This window comes from Panthera onca, chromosome F2 (assembly GCF_046562875.1).
Source record: "Panthera onca isolate mPanOnc1 chromosome F2, mPanOnc1 haplotype 2, whole genome shotgun sequence".
Taxonomy (NCBI): Eukaryota; Metazoa; Chordata; class Mammalia; order Carnivora; family Felidae; genus Panthera; species Panthera onca.
In genome coordinates this window covers 32,253,216-32,276,176 of record NC_138356.1, presented here as the reverse complement: position 1 = coordinate 32,276,176, position 22,961 = coordinate 32,253,216, and positions in this window count along the sequence as shown.

Here is a 22,961-nt window from a genome sequence, read left to right as displayed (position 1 = left end):
TGCATTGCCAGCAGGGAGCACTGGGCTCATTCATGGCTTTGTTGCCATTTTGACTCTGCAAACTTAATTTGTTTGTCAGTGGCCTGAGGGAACTTTTGAGAGGGGTTGATATATGAAAATGAAGTCATCAGTAAAGGTGCAGGTTTACTTACAAGAATGCAAATAAAAACTGGCCTTAAGCCTGAAATCACACTTCATATAGTCCAAATACTAACCTGTGGCCATTTTGTTAGGAGATCACAAGTAAAAGTAACATAACTTTACATCTAAAAAATACTAATATGCCTAAATGGCTGAGTTGGAATGATTGAAAGAAGGAAGATGTTTAAATATGATGAACATTTGAAAAGAATATGTGGCTTGTTAAAATGCAAAATGTATGTATCTTCATAAAATTGTTCATCATGTTGTTCCTGTATTTACAAAACCACCTCTTTAGCACATATCTATAGCTGTGAAGCAACTTAAATGTAAAATGCAATGATGCAGTTTTCACTTCAATACATATTATACGTGATAGAATATATATTTAATATATAAGATAAACTATATAGGTATATTTTATATATTTGATATATTTTGGTAAAATATATTCCACATGGGCTATGGCAAATCTCAATAACTTAAGGCTTATATTTTGATTGTTTTGCATCATTCCCTTGCTTTAAGGATGTCTTATTTGGTAGAAAATGTACCTGTGTCTAGTTTAGACACAGGGAAGAAGCATAAGTAGAGGACAATTGCATCTCCAAATGCTTTGAAATGACAGTAAAAATTGTGTCAGTGCTACCTAGAGCATCATTTCAGAACCAGAGTTTGCAAAATACAACAAAAAATATTCGAGCTTTTCCAGAAACCAAGAAAACTCAGTTTTCCCTTCATTTTCCAGCCTGGGCTTGCTAGGTATTATACTTTGGTATTCAAGAAAAGAGTGATAATGGAAGCTATACAATTTGCTGATACTTGTGTTACTCATTTAAGAAATCACTTGCTGAAAAACTAAGCTATTTAATTTTCTCCAACCCAGTGGGTGTATATATTGCTGGCAGAGAGGGTACACATGTGCTAAGAAGCCCTTGCAAAAAACATAGACTAGATTCATGCAAAACTGTGTGTGATATTTTTCCTCTATCCCTAATTAGCTGAAAAAACTTTAAGTTTTAGTGCCCAATGGTAATAAGGGGGAAATTGAAGGCAATACATGCAGCAGATATAGTAGCAAATGAGATATGCTTGTAAAGTCCTCAGGCAATGCCAGTTATATGAAAGCACAAGTATCAACTCTTTTAACGTGTTCAACTCTTTCTCAGTCTGTGCTAAAGGTAATCTGTTGGAGTTTTAACTGTTAAATTTGTGGAGTGAGCATGTGGGTCTGGTTAATTTGCCTTGTCATTTAAGGGAAAGAGAGTATTTGAAAGAGGTTATAAATAATAGGGAGAGAAAAGGAAGGAATGCCTACCATTCTGCTATTCTGTTGAGTGGCCGGTATAGGATCCCCTTTCCAAGCCGGTACTGAGGGGTAAGAGTGGACTATTGAAAAAGCAGTAAACAGAAATAGCACTGGAGTGAAGGATGTCCAGTTTCTCAAAAATGTCCAAACTGATGATTATAGATTTTAGCCAAGGAACATGCTGTAAGAGGAAAATGAGGTTAGTATGAATGTTCAGAATATTTTTTTGCCTTTTTGAACTGCTATCAATTAATCATTCTTGGCTGCAAAAATATCTCTTTTAGAAAGATATTGCTAGTAGCTCCAGGAACTTTTCTTTTCCTTCAATATCATAGCTACTCATCTTGTAGCTAAATATTCGTTGCGTTTACTGAAATGCGTTGCGTTGCATTGTTCATTAAAATTGAAGAACAATGATTAAAGTTGGATGAAGAATATATTCCATATATTCATGATATAACTTCTTATACTCAGGGATACTAATGCTAATTACAGTCTAATACTGTTACTCTTGAGTAAAGGGTAAACTATGTCAGTGAGAGTAATAGAGGGAGATGTACCTCCAGATATATTAATGGCCTCCTAAAATCCTCTCTTCTATAAAATCAAAAAGAACCCTTGAAAGTTTTAAAAAAATCAACGTTTTTAGAAATATGGAACTTAACCAATGGCCTGAAAAACTTGGAGTACAGTTTATTTGAGAAAACACCTGATTCTCAGTAACAACAGCGAGCTTTGTGATATTTAGCTCTTGAAAATCAGCAGCTCTGCAATCACAGTGAACACCAGCAGCTAGTGGACCCTGGAGGGGCCAGATGGGTCTGGAGCAACAAAAAATGCCCCATTCCTGGAAAACTGTCATGATTTGACCTTTCGGGCAACTCTCATGAAAAACCTTATTCACAGGGCTTGTCTTTATTTTGCCTGACTGAAATCTTGCTCAGTGAGGAAAGACCTTTCCCCAAAGCTTTTCATTTAACAATGGCTGCCTGTGGCAGTGATACCAGTTGGAGCAAACAAGACGATTGCCAGAACGCTACACAGGAAAATCTGCAGAGAAAAATGTCCATATGGGCCTCGCGAAGCTCCAGCATATTTATGGAGATCTGGAAGGCCATGCACATGTGCAGGGTTGTGTGCATGACCAAGAAAGACCTTAGAAGTAAATACCTTACTTCTGACTGACAGTGAGGCTAAGCTGCCAGAGCGATGAAGGCATGCCTCCACGTGCACACAGCATTTCTCAACGAAAGGTAGGAGACTTTCAAAGCAATTAAGGAAATCTAATCATTAAGTGACCACTAAGCTAACTGAGAAGAGACTTCAGTGGTCACACACCATATAAAATACTGATTTTGTAGTATTAGTTCAACAAAGTCACTAAATCAGCAACAAGTAATCCAAGGGGGCTGGCAGGGCAAATTTTATATCCAGAATTTTCACATTATATTATTTAAAATATCCAGTTTCCCACTCAAAATATCAAGACGCAAAAATAAACAGGATAATGTGGCCATCCATAGAAAACAAAAACAGTGAATAGAAACAATTCCTGAAGTTGGGTAGTACTCTGAAGCAAGCTAAATCTAAAGAAATCTCTGCCAGAGTCAGTCTAAAATGTCATTCTTGGCGTGCCTGGGTGGCTTGGTTGGTTAAGCATCTGACTCTTGATTTCGGCGCAGGTCATGATCTCACTGTTCATGAGATGGAACCCTGTATCAGGCTCTTTGCTTACAGTGTGGAGCCTGCTTGGGATTCTCTTTCTTCCTCTGCCCCTCCCCTGCTTGTGCGTGTACATGTGTGCGCGCTCTCACTCTCTCTCTCTCTCTCTCTCTCTCTAATAAATAAGTAAACATGAAAAAAGTCATTCTAAGATGCATATTTTGGGGGGATGAACATTTGCTTTAGGTGGTGTTTAAATGCTCAATTAGAATTTTAAATATATTTGAAAATAAAAATGCCAATCAGGTATTTGTACCGTGTTGCTTAGAATTGATAGTTATTATTAACTGACACAGACTAGCTTCTAACTATGTAATGACTTAAGCAATAAAAATTAAATATTGTTTTTTCTAAAAATACAACTACTGGGACTATGATGTGAAGAATGTAAACATAAGAATCTAATAATTTATAGTGAAAAATTATAACAAAATTTCAGTTGCTATCAGTACCTCTATTTATCCAATTTTAAGTATATTTCTTCCACCTATATGTTATTTCATTGATGCAGGTTTTTTTTTAATTTAGATTACAGTTAATACTTGTGTCAACATTAAATTAGATACCATTTGCTTTATCTCCTTAGCTCGTTATAATTTAAGTACTTTTAAAATATACAGTTTAAGTACCTTTGAAATACACCTGTGGACACTGGATAATACTATAAAGTGATGTTAGGAGGAATAGATATCCTACCTCACAATGTACTATAAGAATTCCTCAAAGTTATCATTTCTATGTTTTTTTTAAATTTTCAAGGAAATATGATCAATACAAAGAAAGCTTGTTTTTAGCATAAGAGACTGTTAAAAACTGAGCACAAACTGAGGGTTGATGGGAGGTGGGAGGGAGGGGAGGGTGGGTGATGGGTATTGAGGAGGGCACCTTTTGGGATGAGCACTGGGTGTTGTATGGAAACCAATTTGACAGTAAATTTCATATATTGAAAAAAAAAGAAAGTTTGTTTTTGTTGATTCAAAGGCAATCAAGGTTGTACATATGTAGTTTTAAAAGTCTTCATCTCAGTGTCACTAATCTTTAAAAATTACAGTTTTGCACGATATTCTTCTGTTATTTATGTTTGTCTTAGAATATAAGGAAATCAGTATGCAGTTTCATGAACAGAAAGTGAGATGAAGACTTCAACATGATATAAAATGATTGTGAATCTATTGCACTAGGTGAAGACATGGTACGATTTATGTCATAGGGTCAATTAACTAGACCAGTAATGCAAAGTTGTTGCTGTTTTTCTTTGGATTTGTTTTGTACAGACCTTTGAGTACATACACCCGAATCATTTGATAGAATCCAAGACTTTGCATTTTGACAACGTCCTGGGGAAATGCATTAAAGATCTTGGAAAAACACTCCAACTGGCTCTGTAGGGAATAGAGTAAAAGTAATAGATGTCTGTATGTGGACTAAGAATGAAGGACATTTGATAAAGGGAAGAGGGCTGCTGAGAAGATGTAATCTCTTTTAGGAAGGTTCCAGGTACAGCCAATATTAGTATGACATGATTAAGAGACAAAGTGGCAAGAGCAATGACCTGGAGGATTGTTCTCTATGCATCTACAAGGACATATTCATGATTGAAACAAGTAATCTCAATTCTGGGGCTTGGAACAGATATGGTAGTTCAGACCTATGTGGGAGGTCAAAAGAAGAAAGAACTGGCCCATCATGGTTAATCTTATATCTCATACAAATTAAATAATTTAGGCATCCAAAGACAAAAAAGGTAACATTCTAGGAATTTTGCTAGAAGGACTAGAGTCAATTTTGAAGATACAGATAGATAATAAGACTTAGAGTATACATAAATAAGGGGTGCCTGGTTGGCTCAGTCAGTTCAGTATCTGACTTGGCTCAGGTCATGACCTCACCATTTGTGAGTCTGAGCCCCTCATTGGGCTCTCTGCTGTCAGCACAGAGCCTGCTTTGGATCCTCTGTCCCCCTCTCTCTCTGCCCCTCCTCTGCTCGTTCTCTCTCTCTCTCTCAAATAAAAAAAAACCTAGAAAATACATGAATAATATGAATAAGACAGAGACAGTTTTGAATTAAATTTTAAATTACATGTTTAAAACCTTTTCTCCTGAAATTGTATGGCCCTGAGAAATGTGTTTCTCTTTTCCTTCTCTTTGAGAAATAAAAATTTAATACAGCTGCCTGTCTCAGACAATTTTCATATAGCTTATCTGTGAATGTTATAAACACATACATCAGGATAATTTAGCTTTCTTACATTTTTGGCAAAATAATCTTTGAATAGCAATTCTATGATAAGCAATTTAATAAGTATAGTGGGGCCTATAAAACATCTAACAAATAGCAATTCTTGTTTTTAAGGAGCCACTAAATTAGGTATAATAACAACCATCTATGGAAAATTGAAATAACAAAATACCACAAAATTAGATAACAGTCTAATGGGTACTACAAATGCAAAATGCTGTACTCCTTCAAAGGGAGCAACTTACTGTATCTCAATGGCCAGATCAACTTCACAAAGAACTTCAGTGTTGAGCTACTCTTGAATTAGCTAAGTAGTAGAGAGTGGTGCAAGTATTCCAAGTAAATGAAAAATACAAAGTGAAAGATAATAAGATAATAATGTTTAATGAATAGTAAATACAGTAACTTTAAGGAATTTAAAGATGAGATTAGAGAATGATGAAATTAGATAAGATTATTAAAGTGAATGGATACCAGCCTAACTTTTCAGGTAAGGTTACATAATATGTGGAACCTAGGGAAAAATTAAAATGTGGAGATATTTGTTAAAATATACTAAGAATTTCAAAATAGTGACAACAGATTATTAAACCAAACATGGAGTCCTTCTAAGCATGAATTCACAGGTCCATAAGATGGCTCTGAAAGGAGTTTAATCTTCATTTAAAAGGCAATGGAAGTGTTAATACCTCTTTGAGATCCTGATTGTAATTCCCCTTTGTCAATATCCAAGATGTGGAAACAAATTAAACGTCCATCAATGATCAATGGATTAAGAAAATGTTGATACATATAATGGGATACTATTCAGCCTTAAAAAAGAAGGAAATCTCTGCAATATGCAACAACATGGATGAATCTTGAGGATGTTATACCAAATGAAATAAGCCAGTCACAGAAAAACAAATATTTCATGATTCCGCTGTATGAGGTGTCTAAAATAGTCAACTTATAGAATCTTACAGAATCAGAGTGGATTGATGGTTGCCAAGAGCTGGGGTAGGGGGAGGAGAAAATGAGGAGTTACTAATTAGTAAATAAAATTTACATAAAAATTCAATCAAGGAAGATGAATAAGCTCTAGAAATCTGCTGTACAATGTTGTACTTACAGTCAACAACAAAAAATGTACACTTAAAACTTTAAGAACTTAGATCTCATGTTAAGTGTTCTTTCCACATTTAAATCAAGAAAATGTAGCATTGACAAATTAAATGAATAAATAAACAAATGAAAGACTACAGAGAAGTTCTGAAGAGATTTTATTAGGAAGAGAACATGATAAATACAGTGACTTATGAAAATACCCTGGTAGCAAGTTGCAGCTGAATTACATAAAGGCAAGAGAAACTTGAGGTAGGTGGGTAGTAAATACAGTATTCCAGAAATGTGCATCCATGAACTTGGTCCTCAACAGAAATAGAAAGAAGACATTTTCAAGAAGTAAAATTTGAGTAGGCTTAAAGGATTTCAGACATACTTGTCTGAGAATGGTTTGAAACAGTCCTGGGATTTAAACCATTTGTTTTAGGTAACCTTATATTGAGTAATGGCAGGGGAACCATGTGGAGACAGCCACTAGTCAACAATGAATAATAGATTAAGGACTAGAGTGCAGGAGATAAATCGGTGTGTGAAATTTGAAAGATGACAGAAACAGTACAGTAGGCTAATATTAACGAAACTATCACTGATGTAGCATATCATTCTTGAAGATCCTAGTAGTCAATTATTAACCTATTTCATTTGCTGATTTCACATTTCTCCTCTGAAGAGTTAGCAATTTCTTGACAGACCAATGATTAAAACGTCAATGGAAAAATAGTTGTATGTGACAAGACATTATTTAATAAAGTGCAATTATTTAATTGCATAGTCCAAGATACCATCCTAAGCCTCTTTACCTGTCTTATCTCTTTTAATATCGTCAACATCCTTATTGGATATTCGCTATTTTGATTTCAGTTTTAACGATAATAAACTGAAGCATAGGTAAGCTATGTTTATTGATTATCATATTTAAATTTTTTTAATGTTTACTTGTTTTTGAGAGAGAGAGAGAGAAAGAGAGAGAGAGAGAGAGAGAGCAGGGGAGGGGCAGAGAGAGAGGGAGACACAGAATCCCAAGCAGGCTCCAGACTCAGCTGTCAGCAAGAGCTGATGCAGGGCTTGAACTCACGAACAGCAAGATTATGACCTGAGCTGAAGTTTGACTCTTAGCTGACTGAGCTACCCAGGTGCCCCTATTGATTATTTAGAGACTATTGAGTGATTATCATGTACCACTCACTGTTCCAGGTGCTATCTAACATATAGATATGCAGGAATAATTAAGACCATCAGTGACCCTATTATTGCAAGGTTTATATGAAAATATCAGTACTAATAAGTTATATGAAGAAAATAAAAATGTTGAAAGGATGATGGAAGAAAAACTGTATACTTTAGATTAACGGTTATGAAAAACACTTGCTGAACGTTATATAGTTAAGTAATGTAAACTAGGGTTTGAACTCAGTTACACGAGGGTAGAGATTTTTCCCTTTGTTTTTTACTGCTGCTTTGACAGCATATCACTTGAATGTTGAATAAAATGAGTAATAGCTAATATGTATTGGTGGTATGTTATTCATTGTACAAAATTATTTCCATTATATTTAAAAATATTTATAAGGTTAATATTATTCTTATTTTAAGGGTTTTGAATCTGCTGTTTACTCAGTAAAATAACTGGTTCAGGTTTATACTATGGCTGTGTAGTGGTTGGTATTTGAATATATCTCTCTAAAAGTCTAAAAATAGGGAAAAGTCTTGGGGCTTCTGGGTGGCTCAGTCCGACTTCGGCTTAGGTCATGATCTCACAGTTTGTGAGTTTGAGTCCCATGTTGGGTTCTGTGCTGACAGCTCAGGAGCCTGGAGCCTGCTTTGGATTCTTTGTCTCCCTCTCTCTCTGCCCTCCACCACTCGTGCTCTGTCTCTCAAAAATAAACATTAAATATTTTTTAAATAAAAATAAAAATAGAAGCATCTCACTGATGAGCATTTGCAGTGAACTTCTTTATTCCTCCTTGGGTTTGGGGATATTGCCATTGTGTGAGTCTTGATGGGAGGATGTGGGAAAAGATTCTTGTCTCTTAGAATCTGGATGTTTACCTAAATTAGTCCCCAGGACAGGTACCCCGAGAAAAGGAATTCTGTACTTCTTAAATGCATTAATCTATCAATCAATGAAAAAAGAAATTAAAAAGCTGTGAAATGCCTAAATCTAAAGTTACCACCCATGTGATAGCATAAATTAAGAGTAAAAATGCCTTTTTTTTCTTTCAAATGACATTTTGCTAATGGTTCAGCATTAAATTTTTAATGATTTTGGTGTTTGATGATGCCTATGTGTGCCTCAAAACTAGGATATAATTTGAACGTTGGGCTCATTCTGGCTCTTGTCATATGAAATAACAATGGATAAATCCTAAAGTAATCTGCTCTGGTGATTAAGTTGGGAAAATAAACAGAAATTTCAAATCATGCTTTGTTTTCTCTATTATAGATATTTAAAAATTTTAGCATATTTATAATAAAAATCAAATCTAATATGCAACTCTCAAAACCAATATGATTTCCATGTCTGAATAATATAAAACTGTTTTTCATTTTATCATGAGATGTAATATACATGGTCTGATGTCTTAGTAGTGATTATAATTATATCTTATGTAATCAAAGCAAAGTTAGAAAATCTGTTGACATGTCAGCCTACAGTCAGGAAGTGCTTCAAGGTTGGCTGGAGATAAATTATCTTTAAGCGCAAGGATCAGTTGATGGTAACAAAATAACTTATCTTCCATATTATTGTAAGCCCCTCATTAAGCATGCTGTGAAGAAAGACCACAAATCTGGCAAGCCAGGATAGATCAGTATGCTGTCCCACATCAATTCATATAGTAATTTGGCTTGCTGCAACACTGAAGATATCCATCAGTTGCTTTCTAAGAGGAAATGCATCAAAGTATTTTTTTGATTTTCTTTTGACTTAACAATAAAGTACTCATTTTTCCATAACACACTGAATGTACTTATTCTCCAAATTCCAAAGCTTTTCATAGAGAAGATACATCGCAAAAGAGGCTAATGCATTCTCTTTGATTTGTATCAGAAGATAGCTCACACATGACTTCCCTAGCCTATGACTTATTCAGCTTCTTCCATGGTGCTGGCAACTCTCAAAATTAATTCAATACGTATCTGTTGAATTCTTTACGTGCCACATTGAGTTGTTGGCACTGGGAATACAGTGGTGAACAAAACTGATTACCATTTCTGTTCTCATGGGGACTCCTTGTCATGGAAAATCTATAGCCAAACTAATTTTTCTATTCATATTAAATTCTTACATACTCTCTGCCTACTTTAATTTCTCAAGTGGCCTATTGATTTTTTTTAAGTCCTAGGACTCTATGTACAAACATATTTGAAGGCTGTTGCAAATGAACTAACAAGTTCAAAGTGGCAAATGTAAATAGAAATGGGCAATGGTGAAAGATAGATAATTAATCTCACTCATTCAAACATCCAAAGATGAACCAGAATATATTCAAAATATGGTGTCAACCTCTCACTTCATTTTACTTGCATTAAAATTCAAAGAAAAAAAAAAAAAAAAACCTTTCCGCTAGCATGTTTATTTATAGTTCTAGGATAAGACTAGGTGGAACCAAGGTAATCTATCACCTTATTTTTATTGCCTGTGATCACTGCTTTTTTTATGATTCTCTTTTTTCATGATTTCTCTTACATTGCAACTCAGGAAACTGTAAATGATGAATGATAGTATTCACAATTAAGCTATTAAGCAACATAGTCTTATAATAATATAAAGATATATTACAAAGCAAGTCCCAAGTAAGTTGTGGAGGTTCATTTTTCAATTCTCTTTTGTGACAATTGTATAAAGACCCCATATTGACCTAATTCTAAGCTTATATTTACTAAAGTCACCACTTATAATGGTTATTGAATGTGATTAAGTTTCATTTTGTTCCTAACATCTACTTCTGAAAGATTTTCAATTACTTTTAAACAGTTTTATAAATGCAAGCCAAATGTAGGTTTGATTTATAAAATTTAAAATTAACATTTCCTAATACTTTATAAGTGCTTTAAAGTATTTTGAGAACACCATTATATCATTAACTTGGGAATGGAAGGGAAAAGAGTTTAATTTTGCTTATTTAATTCCTAATGTGTATTTTTGTCCATGAGTTTTCACATTTTCTAGCAGGTTTTATTTAGTATTGCACTCATGAAGTACTCATTGATGAAGTGATCCAAAGATACTTTATGAGCATCTACTATGAGCTAGACAATGTTCTGATTTCTGAGGAGTGAAATTAAAGTTCAACAAAGTTTTTGATTTCACTACAGAGGATGTAAAATAAGCAGTAAAGATAAATAGGTTAGAGTAAATACTAAAAGCAGTGATAGCAGGTACAAGAGATATTTAACCCATTTTATATATCCCTTTATTTCATACCAACATATTCTAAGCACCAACCCATGCTTAATCTGTTTTTTGCAGATTTATCTGTCACTTGGCAAAGAGCATATCCTTTGGATGAAGTGGATACATTCTGCTTTAATGTCATAGTAATCAATATCATCCAAAACATATGTCTTAATATATGTGTATGTTATAACATAAATTAATATAAAGATGAGTGAATTGTTATGTTAATGAATATATATGCATATATATTCACCACACATGTGCACATGTATATACCGTTGACCCTTGAACAACATGGGTTTGAACTGGGCAGGTCCACATACATGTGAATTTTTTGTGATAAATACAGTACAGCATTATAAATGTATTTTCTCTTATGATATGTTTAGTAACATTTTTTCTCTAGCTTACTTTATTGTAAGAACATAGTCTATAATACATATAATATGAAAAATATATGTTAATTGACTGTTTATATTATAGTAAGGCTTCTGTCTACAGTAGACTGTCATTAAGTTTTGGGAAGTGAAAAGTTACATGAAGATTTTCTACTGCATAGGATTTGACAGTGCTAACCCCCACATTGTTCAAGGATCAACTCTATCTATCTATCTATCTATCTATCTATCAATCAATCATCTATCTATCTATCTATCTACCTGTCTTTCTATATCTATCATCTATCTATCATCTATATATTATCTATATCTATCTATCTATCTATCTATCTATCTATCTATCTATCTATCATCCATCTATCATCTATCTATCTATCTATCTATCATCTATCTATCTATACATGTACATAAACACACACCTATATTTATATAAATATAATATGCACATATGCATATGTATATGTATACATATATATATATATACACCTATGTCCTATCTATCTATAGAGAGAGAGGGACTGGAGTAAGTTAGATGTTCAAAAAACTTCAATTTTTAGATTATACTGCTTTTGACCTTCATGGATTTGCTTCTACTGAATTGAGGTCTTGTCATTTTACCCTGAGACTGCTTTGAGGCACCTGCACATCAAAATTCATGTAAAACCTAAAATTTATGATTTTATTTATTGCCATGACATTTTGAAGAATACTATCTCCCACATCAGTAGGGTCTTCTTTTATAAAACTGCTTTAGGGGTAGGAATGGTGAGATTATTCTCATGAACCAAGGCAAAGATTTAATCTTTTAAGTGCAGTGATTTTTGAAATGTTATTTTTACCATTGCTTTAGCCACCAGGAAATTAAGAGTAAAATGGTTACTTCACTTTTTCATGACCTTTCTTTTTTTCAAATGTTCTGTTTTCTTATGTATGGTATTATGTATTATTTTATGCATTAAACAAAATACAAAACAGAAAATGCATTTCACATGTATTTTCCCTATCAAGGTTTTATGAACAAATTGAGATTTTAGCACACAAAATGTGAATGATATACTGTTTTATTATCATTTTTGCATATTTGTTTGGATGGTTTTTCATTTTAGCAATGATTAGCCTAAATTCTTTCTGATATCATTTAATTTTTTCAATTTTTATTACAGTGGTGTCTGGTAATCCATATTTATATCATTTGACAACAGAGTATTATATTCATTTTTAACTTGTTGAATACCTACTTCTAGGAAAATTAATTTGGGCCTCCTGTACTTAATCTTATTCTGCTGGTGTACACAGTAAACTTTCATGACAGGGGCACAAGTTTAATTCATCCATATAAAAAAATAATACATTTGCTTTAAGGATCTAAAGAGACTCTGTGGTTCATGTCACTGTGGACTAGAACAGAGAAGGAAACCAGAGCAGCTGAGGTTCCTTTTTTAAAAAGAATCTTGTTTTTACCTCATTGAATTCGTTTCACTGTTAACTGGCTCATGTTCTTTCTCGGCATTGTTAGAACCACCTTGTTTTCTTTTGATTTATTTTTTACTTGCTCATCACTTTTCAGTGGCTGTGCATTGTTTCGCACTAATCAAGGCTGCATTTATTGGTTGAATCCAGTAATACTTTGGTATGAGTGAGAGTTAGAAGTGACAGCTCAGAAAAGAGTATAGACAAGGCTTGGGTAATGAAAAGATTTCAATTAAGAAGTATGATTCCCTTTCTTCTCACCTTAGTCTAATGTGCTTGTTTTTGTATGTGTAACTTAATTTTCAGCTTATAAAAATTATATGTTTAGAGGGCTTGAACTAGTTAGGAAAACAAGAGAAAACATGGAAGAATAATTAAGGAGGAATTAAGTATATTAAGAAGTTTTTCCCCATTAAGTTCACTGTTAAAAGAATTTAAGGCATTTGAAATGCTCTACTGATTGTTTAATAATAATGTGTTGGTCAGATGTAAGATTACCAGTGCATGTGTTTAGATGATTTCATTATATCTCAAATTTTGGTGCATCCAATTTCCATATAAGCAAGTTACACTGTACCTTCTCTTTTTATATAACTACCAATCAGAGAACCGGGTTTAATGTTGTGCATGCTGTGCTAAACAGACATAAACATTATTTCTTATAATTAAATTAATTGTGTTCTTCACATCAATGAAGATAGGCAGTCAATTTGTGCTGCATATGTGAAATATCACTTGAAGCTGTAAGAATATCTTATGTGAGCTTCAGTGATATCCGAGGCATTTTGCAGGATGTTTATATTTGATGTTGCATATTATGTAATTTACTCTTAACATGGGAAATGTTGAAGAAATAGGTGTGGAGTGCATCTGCACTTACACTAAAATGAAAAAAAATCAGTGGCTAATTGTTATTAGAAACACTCAGTGGTTCTCTCAACAGTGGCTTATTAAATATTGGCCTTGTCACTACAATTTGATACCTCATGGTTTAGGAAATATGAGACGTCACTTTTAGCCAGAAAATGAAAAAAAAAAAAAAAAGAAGAAACAAATGAATACATTTATTCGCAATGAAGACATAGGTATGACAATTACTAAGAAAAACAATGATAAACACACAGAGCAGATTTGGGAAAGTTCACCAATTCCATGATCTTGGGTCAAATTTAAAATTATTCTTTGATTAGGGGTGCCTGAGTGGCTCAGTTGGTTAAGCGTCCAACTGCAGCTTAGGTCATGATCTTGTAGTTCATGAGTTCGAGCCCTGCATCAGGCTCTGTGCTGACAGCTCAGAGCCTGGAGCCTGCTTCACATTCTGTCTCCCTCTCTCTCTGCCCCTCCCCTGCTCACACTCTGTCTCTCAAAAATGAATAAACATTAACATTTTTAAAATTATTCTTTGATTGATAATATTGCTAGTTCACATAAAGATATAAATTATAAAGTGTCCTTCTCTTTTTTTTAAATAATAATTACCCAACAAGCTCTTATCAAATACAGTTTACAGAGAAGGTGATCAAAATACGTTTAACTTATGGTATTTCATAATTTAAGACAACAAATACAACAACACAATTTGTATTGTTTTGAATTAAATTTGCCTCAACTTACTAAATTACTAGAGTTAATATAACAGTGGTATCTGGTTACCAACAAACAATTTAGTTTTGAAGGAATTGTTAAAGCAGAATGGGTGAAGAGAATATTAAAGCTCTAAATTTAAAATAAATGTAACTATACAAATATAAAATATACAAATTATTGTGAATAATTTGAAGCATGGATAAAAAAACAGTCAAAGAGATGCATTTTCTTGTGTAGAACAGGAGATTTGTATTTCTCAACTGTTAAGAATTTGGCCACACACACATAATATAAATATCTAATAAATAGTAAAAATAAAAGAAATTCCATATTGATAATGACATAAAGTATTCCCTCCATAATTCAATTAGAAGCTTATTTACCCATTCATATTGCAGCTATCAAGTAACCCTCTGGATGCTGTTGAAATGTTACAAGACTTTACATATTTTGAAGATTCATCATGGTGAGTTTTTTGAAAAGTTTTGAAAGCTAAGATTTGGACTCCCGAAATCACAGAAGTTTATTTAAAGTAAATTTCTAGTGTCAAAAAGAAAAATGAAGTGACCTACCTAATAGCTGTGAAACTTCGGGTAAAACAGTGAGTCCAATGTTCTGGTTAACAAAAATAAGACAGTTTAATAGAATAAAAGGGTAATCATAATCAATCATTGAAGCAATATGCTTGGTAGCTTTTAAATACTTGCATGAATGAATGAATGAATTTTTAGAGATTTATGTAGTTGCTGTTTATTTTTTTTTTAATGTTTATTTATTTTGAGAGAGAGAGAGTGCAAGCATGAGAGGGGGAGGGGCAGAGGGAGAGAGAGAGAGAGAGAGAGAGAGAGAGAGAGAGAGAGAGAGAGAATCCCAAGCAGGCTTCATGCCCAGCAAGAGCTTGACATGGGGCTCAAAATCCAGAACCATGAGATCATGACTAGAGGCTGAAATCAAGAGTCAGACGATTAACCAACTGAGCCACCCAGGCACCCCTCTGTAGTTGCTTGTTAAATAAGTTAAATTTGAAAGCTTTAATGAACATTTTTTTATGATACATATATATTTGTTTAGCTTACTGATAAAAACTTTTTTGACATCTGATTGGTTGTAAATTCATCTGGAATAAAAGGATTGATATGTTGACTAAAATTGTATTGGTTTCTAACTGAAAGGAAACAAGAAAATTTAGAACACATTTCAAAGTCAAATAAAAATTTTCTGTCTGATTCCTTCCACCTATTGATTTCAGAAACCATATGTCCTTGGATTTTAAGTATTTTTTTTTTTTTTGCGTTTGTTTCTGTTTTGTTAGCTCCTGTGTAGTTACAGGCACTCAAATCACAACCCCAAACAATTCATACCAATTTTCTATGACAAGGGCTATTAACTTTGTGTGAGTGAATTATCCTTTAAAATATACACAGTTTTGTATATCCATTTTTCTTGCAAGAAGTTATTATTTTATTTTATAAATGATTAATTATTAATAAAGCTAAAAAGTGAGTTTATTTTGACAAAGTTATGTGTTTGGGGAGGGGTGTTGGAATTCGGATGATCCAGGATGAGAGGGTCTCACATTCGTCAAGCAAGAAAATTAAGTGATCAAGTGTGGATAAGACTTAAATTTCCCCAGTTTAGTCAAAAATGAAAGATACACTCTAGTGTGACTTAATGAACATTAAAATGTGATTCCAAAGTTTGTTTTCTCTTTCAAATATCACTTTTTTTAATCACTTGCCCTTGCAAGTCTTACAGAAAAAAAATAAGTCAACATAGTATAAAAATATTTACATTTATTTGACACAGGCATGATTTTTAAAAACAAGTGACTACCTCATAACTAGATGGCTCTTTTTAAGAAGGAGTTCCATAGGTATAATTTTCTTTTCCTATTTAAAAGAAGCTCAGTTATATTTTGCTTTATTATTTTCCCACATAAAATTATGGTCAATTACTGCTTGTTGGCTAAATGATGTTTCATATAGTTTTTAAAGATACTTGAAAAATTAATAGATACTAATTATTTTCAACACAGAAACTCCTCATTTGAAATAGTTAATATTACTTGCATAACAGGTACTTAGTATAGGTTGTTGATAATGACAGACATGGAAAGAACATTTTTCATTACGTTTATTGTTGGGTTAAAGTTCAATATCAAGTTTCTTTTTTTTTTTTGAAGACTGAATAAGTGAGTACCTATTTTAATATTGAAAGCTAGAGAAAATCAAGCTGCTTCTAGTATTTAATTCAAATCTGACTTCCCAAATTTAGCATTTGTGTTCCCCGAATTTAATTGAATATTTTGTAGTCCATTATCATTCAAGGTGTATAGAAGCTGGAGTATAGAAAACTTCACAGTAGTTTCTATTATAGCATGTTTGGCTAAGATTAAACAGGAAGAACCTGGAGCTTCGATGTATAACTTGAAAATTTGAATTTTTTCATAGCAGGTTTTAATCCAAAGAATTTTGAATAAAATCTAATTCATTATGGGACTCTTTCAAACTTCATTTCTATAAAAAAGTGCATCATTGTTTATCCAAACTTAAGAAGCTATGCTTTGTGGAAAGAATCTTGATTTTGAACAAGGGATAAAAGGGAAAGCTAGAAATTGAGAGACACAAAATATTCCTTATTATAAGATTATCAAACCATAACTTGGGAGACTTCTTAGGCATAGGGTGGGATTTTATTTTTGTTTTTACACAACATAGTATTTCCCACTTGCCATGAAACAGAAAGTCCAGAAGATTCCACATTTACTCTTAAAGAATTTTAGGCTACAATAAAACACATGATATTTCACTAAAGTTAAAGTTTGTCATTACTCAGTAGACATTTTCACTGCTGAAGCTTCCATCACTCAGTCTGGTTAATACCTTTGTAATCCTCTATATAGATGTACAAGACCTTTAGACTTAAGATGATCCAGTTGTCAGTGTTAAGCTCATAGAAATTACTCAGCACTCAATTACAACTCATTTAAGTGCAAGCAGACACATAACTGTCCATCATCTAGATTAAGATCCACATAACTATGAAATACAACTGAAACAATTACACTTCTAAAAAATGATTCTGCTAGAATTCATTACAATATTCTGATTCTTTATCATGTGCTATTCAATGACATGTATTGATATTGGGATGACCCCATTAATTATAGTGACAGATTAATGGACAATGGTTGTATTACACTATCCCTCAGGGCTATGGAGGAAAGCTAAGTATCACTTTCAATCCCTTTAACACTGAGTATTAGAATAACATAAGGATTAAAAGCTGAACGCTAGTATAATTGTCATGATTTTCTATCTAAATCCTTTCAATATGAAGAAAAAAATGTTTGGACCTATAGTGTTTTGGGACAGTAATCTACCAGGATGATGAAATCACTGAATCTGAATCATCTTTCCTCATGTGTCAAGGAGTAGGATGTTTGTATTTAAGCTTTAGAGTAAAAGTAACCATGCATTCCTGCTAAGGGAAAAAAATAATTTTTTCAGTGTATGTAAAAGATTATTTCCAAATGCAGGTATGCAACACACTAACATATCTAGGTAGGCTAGAGAATTATGTTGTTATGTCTTAAATCTACATGAACTATGAGTATGTAATTATCATAATGACAGCTTTAGCCACCTATTCTACAAAATGTTTACAAATGATGAAGTAGGCAATAATTTATTTTTATTTTTTTGACAGATGCATAAAAATATTTTATATTTTTATTTTTATTGAAAACATAGTATTTATCTGCTTTTCACTATTTTAAGATAAAAAACTTTCACGACTATCCCTGCATTCTTTATAAAAATGTTATAAACATTTAGGAGCCATTTATAAATCAACAAATATTTACAAAATTTCAGACTTGTTTGAAATGTAAACCCTTAAGGTTTTATAAGCCCGTAAGGGAGAAAGTAAAATAGTGGGTTTTTTTCTTTTGAATTATCATAGTACATTGATTTTTCTAAACTCCAATAATAGTTAAATCCTCCACAAATATCTGGAAATTTAAGCAGAAAAACATAAATTTGTTCCATTCACATCTCTAGGAAGTGCAAAAGTAGGAATTGTAACTTAGATCTGACTGGCCTAAAGTCTGAGCAGTTAGTGTAATGCCTGGTGTTCGGTAGTCCCTCAATAAATGACAAGTGTTGGTGATTTCCTTTCCATGTTTAAGTTTTGTCTCCTGAGAGACATAACAGAGATTAATAAAAACTACTTGAAACTGTTTTAGTTAGCTTTCCAAATGTAAGTGCACAATAAAATGTAGTTATATTAATTCATTATCAATGGCCCTGGTACTATTTATTCATTTTATTGAACAAATGGTTATTTTTGTACCTATAATATCCCAGGCTCGGTATGTGCTTACTGACTTTTAAAATTCGGGTTAACTGTGTGTTCGTATGTGTATTTCTATCCATCTATCATCTGTCTTTTCTACTCTTCCATCCGTAGTTTATTTTCTGTTATTAATATTACTTTCTTTTCACCAAATACTCTTCAATTTCTCAGTACTGAATACTATCCTGTTTTTTCCTAAAACTCTTCTGTAGTGCTACCCAGCTCTCTTTATATAATAAGATTCTGGAACATCCACCAAAAGGCAATCATAAACCAAAATGCCAATATTATGTAAAAAAACATCATAACCCTCCTCTTAGGAATCATAATCCTTTTTTTTTTTTAAAGTTTATTTTTGAAAGAGTGACGGGGTCGGGGGAGGAACAGAGGGAAAGGGGAGAGAATCCCAAGCAGACTCCATGCTGCCAGTGGGAGCCCAATATGGGGCTCAATCTCATGAACTGTGATCTCATGACCTGAGCCAAAATCAAGAGTCAGTCACTTAATGGACTGAGCCACTCAGGCTCCCCAGTAATCATAATCATTTTTACTCCTCTCATAAAATCTCCTATAAAATACATGCATGTAAAAAAATAACATGGAAAGAGGAAACATTATTATGATGGAGATATATTTCCAGACAAATTTTTTAAACATTAAAAATTGTATTGTTTTTACAATGGTGAGAAAGCCAGTTAGGAAGAAGTTACATTAATCCATGTAAGAAGGATGAAGGACTGAAGTACAGCAAGAGAAATAATAATGGAGCACTGCTAGCTCAGACCAAAACAAAACAAAGCAAACCAAAACAAAACAAAACAAAAAACAAAACAAAACCCAAGAAACAAAAACTGCCTGTCAGCCCAGTCTTTAAAACCCCTCCTGCCTTTTTTTCATTAGGGTTAAATTCAGACTTTAATTCTGGCCCCTCGCCCCTCTTGCAATAGCCTTGAATAAAGCTTTCCTGGTCTGCTTAACTTTGTCCAGTGAAATTTTTGCTTTGGCAGGCCATTGGACAGGTCCCTCCACTGGGGAAGAGTTACCTGGAGTTGGGCACGTGTTTCCGGGAATTTATGTGGGCTTTGGATTTATGCATCTTTATGGATGATGTAGAGAGGATTACTGGGAATAGAAACCACAGCTACTAAAGAGTAATTTTGTGAAGTAAAACATTGATGATCACTGAAAGAGAACTTGGCAGCTGGTATCCAAATTCCCCAGCCGTTTTTGTGGTCAGTATCCTTTGAATACTAGGACTTGCTACAGCAGCAATTGCAAGGTACAGAATAAATGGTATATCTTGACAAAACAATAATTTTACCCCTCTATAATTACATCTTAGTTTTTTGTTTGTTTTGTTTTATTTGCCTGTTTGTTTGCATTGTTGTATATATGCACCACAATTTTTTGCACTGTCTCTCCTAGTTATGGCATGAACTCTCTGGGCTACGGGTTTGTCCTCCATAGCAGCAACTTTCTTGACCAATGCTAATGCTTGTCGACCCAGGTCTATGGAATTCAATTCTTTACACCAATACTATTTCATATAGGACTAGAGAGATAAGGATAAGCCTTCCTGGATTAGCTCCTGTATTTGTTATCTAATGTTGAATAACAAATTGCTACCAATTTAGTGGCTTAAAACAACACATGTTTATCTCATAGTTATGGTAGTTAGGGATCCAGACATGACTTAGTTGAGTCTACATCTTCAGGATAGTTCATAAAGATGAAATCAAGTGTTAACCAAGGTTGGGCCCCATCTGAAGGCCAGACCAAGGAAGGATAGCTGTCAAGCCTTCATGGCTGTGAACAGAATTGCAGTTTCTCAAGGGCCATTGGAATGAGGCATCAGTTTCTAGTAGGCTATTTGCTAGAGGATACACTCCAATGTGGACACCACCCAATGTGAGATTTCCTAACTTGGTGACTTACTTTATCAACGACCGGAAGCAAGAGAGTAGATTCAGGTATAAAGGTCTCAAAGTAATGACAATATTTCTTAAAATATCTTTAATATGTGATACTGTAATTAGTTCCCTTATCACTGTAATTATGGCAATATTACCTCATTCACAGGATTGTTGCTAGGAAAAATGAGGCAATATAAAATACAAAAAAAACTAGACGAATATACTGTTATTATTGTCATTAGCCACCATTTTTTGATGGGAAAATATTTTAAGACAAGAATAGAAAGACAGTGTGTGGATAGACATAGACAAATTAATAAGAAAAAAGTTAAAATGCCTTTTCAGGTTTTCTATGGAAGTTCTGAGATATACCTAGGAATTTGTTTTTATTCAGGTATGGTGAGGCCAACAGATTAGGAGACAACTATCACTGAAAAGAGTCACATGGTCAAGCACCAGGGTAGGTCAGAAGGCAAAAGAAAGGTTAGGGAAAGTATGGACAGCAGTCTTTTTTGTGGTTTTCTCTGGAAGGAATGGAGGAGGGTAAGGAAGCTGAGAAGGTTTAGAATTGTCTAGTTTCAAGAATTCCAGCAGACTCTGGGTTGTAGGGGTTGTCCCTGTTCATCCAGTATCTGACTGCGGGGTGATTTGGGGCAGGGGACAGTGCTCTGCACTGCAGGAGTCTTGTAGAAAGAGACAGGTTAGGGTATTGACTCAGGATTAGCTAGTTTGCATATCAAAGACTCACAGACAAGCTGCTTGCTCTGTCTATGAATTCACTAACTCTGGGAGGTTAAGTCCCACCCTGGATGTGAAGTGTCCTAAGATGTCAAGGAACCATAAAATATAGAAAAAAAATGCTTATTACACCCTATTATTAATATGCTGTTTTCAAAACTTTGGTAGTTTAGTTTTAATGCAATAATATAAAGGATTTATATTCAGTTGATGAGAATAGCAAAGCGGTTTAAATAGGAAAGTCTAACTGCCTGGATTTGAATGATAATTTTGCCACTATTTCACCCCTAAAAGTCAGTGCCCCTATTTGTATAATGGGAATAATAATAGTTTTTACTTGATATATGTTGTAACATATTAAATTTTTTTAATGTTTATTTATTTTTGAGAGAGAGAGACACACACACAGAATTCAAAGCAGGATTCAGGCTCTGAGCTGTCAGCACAGAGCTGGTTGCCGGGCTTGAACCCACGAATTACGAGATCATGACCTGAGCCGAAGTTGGATGCTTAACCGATTGAGCCATGCAGGCATCCCTGTTTTAACATATTTTAACATTAAATATGATAATGCATATTAACTAATTAACCCAGTATCTGGTACATAGTGAATCTTCAGTAGATACTAATTATTATCTTATTGCTAACAATTTTGTTAATTTCCAAGTCCCAGAACTGCTGTTGAAAATTTTCCACATTCATTATCTTTCTGTCTTGGCACAGAACATATAAATATATAGTAGAATGGGATTTTACTTGGAAAAAAATCAGAAATGGAAAATAAAAATAGAAATTAAAAAGTTATTATAAGAAACGATGTGGGCAAGACAGAGAGAAAATTACAGAAGTTGGATGGATGAATGTGGACGGCCACTTTGTCTGGGACCTCTTTACCCATCTTGCCTACTCATCCTTTTCCCCACAGAGTTTGTGAGCCTGCTTCGCATCATATGTCTCCATCTCTTAATCCTATCTGTATGCCTCCTTCCAGATGTATGAATCCCATGATTTTTCAGCTCCTTCATGATATCCAGGCTGAGGGCAGATGTAAAAATCATGATAATCATACTCTGCATCTCTAATTAGCACGTTACCAGTAGCAATTAACAGTGTTGAAGGCAGGAAATGTCATAAAATGTTGAACTGTTCTGGTGATGGGTAAGACTTCATTTTTATTTTTTTTTAATTTCTTTTAACATTTATTTATTTTTGAGACAGAGAGAGACAGAGCATGAATGGGGGAGGGTCAGAGAGAGGGAGACACAGAATCCGAAACAGGCTCCAGGCTGTCAGCACAGAGCCCGACGAGGGGCTCGCACTCACGGACCGCAAGATCGTGGCCTGAGCCAAAGTCGGCCGCTCAACCGACTGAGCCACCCAGGTGCCCCAAGACTTCATTTTTAAATGAGACTCCTTTTTTGTGTTTTGGTTTTAAGTGGGTTTAGTCAATCTGGTGATGGCATTTTGTTTTTCCCCCTGTGTTGTAGTTTCCACTTTCTGAGGATGAGCAGAGTGCCAGACTCTTAAAGCTTCTGTATCCAGAATGCCAAGAACATTATGATCAATTTGCTATTTGATTTCCATT